At 43.4% G+C, this 3,210-nt stretch overlaps 2 pseudogenes; both read right to left on the reverse strand.

The window, feature by feature from the left end:
- Nucleotides 1-391, reverse strand: LOC122145740 (annotated as a pseudogene).
- An 832-nt stretch (nucleotides 392-1,223) lies between these two features.
- LOC122145823 lies at nucleotides 1,224-1,743 on the reverse strand (annotated as a pseudogene).
- Between the last annotated feature and the right edge of the window lie 1,467 nt (nucleotides 1,744-3,210).

The following is a 3,210-nucleotide window of genomic DNA, read 5'->3' on the forward strand; positions in this document are numbered from 1 at the left end:
TTAGGCATGATGGTGACTCTCTTGGCTGTGGATGGAGAACAGGTTGGTGTCCTCGAAAACAGACCCGACCAGATAAGCCTCGATGGACTCCTGCAGGGAGCCATGACGGCGGAACTCTGGAAGAGCAGGTCCGTCTTGAAATACTGAGACACGATCTCCTCGCACCAGACGCTGGAAGGCCCAGTTTGCGGATCAGCAGATCGGTGGACTGCTGATAGCTGGCAGGTCTCTCGGAAACCCCCACGGTCCCAGGCCTGTAACGATGGGGCTTCTTGACGCCGACGGTGGCTGGGGCGCGCTCTTACGAGGCGGCTTTAGTAGAGAGCTGCTTACTACGGGGCGCTTACCCACCGGTGGATTTAACGAGACGTCTGCCAGCGGTTCTTGCCATTGCTGAGAAATGCGTTCCTGTCTCTGCTGTGTTCGAGAGTAGAAAATACTGCTCTGTGTGTTACGCGCGCCTGCTTTTTAGAGCTCATACCAGCCACAGCTTCTGGCGTCATAAAGGGTGCAGAGGCCTGATGATTGGCTGATGTGTGACATCATGAATGTTATAACCAATGACTGCACACCTCCTATTTTCAGACGGAGCTGTTTGTGTCTCCCGCTCAAAATGCTTTGTGTTTATAACTTGTGCCAATTCAGACAGTCTACTAACACGCGTTCAAGTTTCCTATGACAGTGTTTGTATAATCCTTTTTACAATTGTGGGTTAAAATGGTGGTTTAAACCTATCTCCAGCTTTTGATTGCATTTACAATTACCCACACTAAACATTTGTATATATAATGTATTATTTTTCTTAAATCTGAACGTGTGTATATATATATATATATATATATATATAGCACATAGGTGATCCGTGGCCCCACTGTCTGAAATATGTATAAGATTTCTATTCAAACTTGAAAGTATAAATCTAGTGTACACGCTAATGTTTTCAAACTCAATGCAAAAAACTGTGCCTTTTATTCACTGCTTTACACACAGCGCTAACCCAGAACCGCGTAGACTTACTTGCAGCATCCGCCAAAATTAAAAGCTTGCTGATTTAAGTCTGAGAAAAAAAAAAAAAAAAAAACGTGCAAAGTATCATATTATAATTTATTTTTTAGGATATATTTGATGGGTACCACATGTGTCGTGTGAGTATATGACCAAATCTCCAGATTCTCTAAGAGAACAGGCTGAAAAAACTCGTGCACTCTCCCTTAACAAACGAACTAAAAGAAACAGTGCTCTGTAAGAGATAAAATGGGTGGCTTGAAAAGAGCCTTGGGGGGAGTTTCCAGAAAACACGCTTGGAGCTGTTTACTTGGCTTGGCGGGTCTCGTATTCTTGGGCAGCAGCACGTCCTGGATGTTGGGCAGCAGCCGCCCTGAGCGATGGTCACTAGGCCCAGGAGTTTGTTGATCTACCTCATCGTTCGCGCACCGCCAGTGAGGTGACGGGGAATGATGGGTCTCTTGTGTCTCTGCGGCGTTTCCAGCCAAATCAGGATACTCAGCTGCAGATACTCGAGCACAAGCCGACCAGATAGGACGGGAAGCTCCGGCACACCGACGCGCTCTGCGTAGTTCCCTTTGCGGAGAAGTCTGTGAACACGACCGACGGGGAACTGCAGCCCTGCTCTGGAGGAGCGAGTCTTGGCCTTCGCTCTCGCTTTACCGCCGGTTTTGCCTCTTCCACTCATTGTTGATTGTAAGAACTTCTTCGCTTGTAAGGCAGAAATAATGAATACGTGAGTCCCGCTCTACTGTATTTAAAAGAGTCACGAATTGGCCTTCGCTCTCGGCAGTCTGTAAAGATTTCAAACCCACTCGCGGAACTTCCTCCAAACCGACAGCCGAAGCCATCGCCTCCACAGATGGCGAGCGGATTCTGCAGGCTTAGAAACAAACACGACCAAACCATTCACGAACCGCGTGAAGACGCAGAAGAAGCCATTTGTGGCTTTTCTAAATACAGTTTAACCTGTAACACATTGAGTTCGAGGTGAACTCAGATAAACTCCTTTCTAATTTATCTTTTTGTCACTGTTTTTTAATTTGCACTGCATTCGTCTTGACTGTAAGCACCTACCCAGTCATCTTGCTGTCTACAAAAAGATTTCTGATGACACTGAACTTTGTGGATCTAATCAACTAAATAATGATTTGGACAATCAGAAGAGAAGAGAGGTTCAACTTTTAATTTTGCTTAGATTGTAATTTATGTTCTATTTTATAGATTTATGAGACAGCCAGTAGCAGTAATACTGGTGACAATCCATGGTCAGAAGATAGAAATGTTCAGTCTTCTAAATTTATTGGTATCCATTTGGACCCGGTAGAACTTAAAACTGGGAGAAAAGTACAGTGAGGTTGTCTTTAAGAAACCCCAGTCAGGATTACTCATATATTAATATATGTTGTGTTTTTGCTTTTTGTACATTGAATATTCTGTATATTATTATTTTTTAATGGTCATGGTAATCCTGTTCTTGTCACTGGTCCACTGTGGAGCTTCTGTCACTAAAACAAATTTCTTGTAGGTGTAAACATTCCTGGAGATAAAGCTCATTCTGATTCTGATTATTTTTGAGGAAGATCAATTCCTGTGGCATTAAAGCTTCTTCTGTTCTGTGCAGTGCTCTGCTGGGGAGCTGATATCAATGTGGATGCTAAAAACAGGATGAATAACCTGATTCAGAAAGGCTGGTTATATTATGGTTTGGTCTCCGCATTCTCTTGAGGTTTTGTGGAACCCGAGAACAAGGGCAAAATAACATGATCTGTATGAAGACACATCAGATGCGTTTTAGTTGCAATCCCGCCCTACTATTAGTGGAGGAGTAAATCTGGGGTTTGTTATTAACGATTTAGAAGCTCTTTTATCCCTGCTGCTGTGTGCAATGTGTATATGAAAGAAACATTTTGTTGTGTGCCATTGTGTTATTATCGCGTGCCTGAAGTTTACGACCAGAGTGAATGAGTTGATGAGATTATTGTCATGTTGTGTCTGCAGTTTTATTTGCTGAGTTGTTTTGAACGTACACTGTGCACAAATTGTTAACCATTATTACTAACTTACTTCCAATAACTAAATTCTTCTTTAGTTTGTGGGTGGCTCGGAAAAGAGCCGTTGGGGGAAGATAAACAGTTGTTTTTACTCTTCTTGGGAGCTGCCTTTTTAGCTTGGCAGGCTTTTTAGGCTTTGCTGTCTTGGGTT

This window comes from Cyprinus carpio, chromosome A7, assembly GCF_018340385.1.
Source record: "Cyprinus carpio isolate SPL01 chromosome A7, ASM1834038v1, whole genome shotgun sequence".
In the NCBI taxonomy this organism is placed as follows: Eukaryota; Metazoa; Chordata; class Actinopteri; order Cypriniformes; family Cyprinidae; genus Cyprinus; species Cyprinus carpio.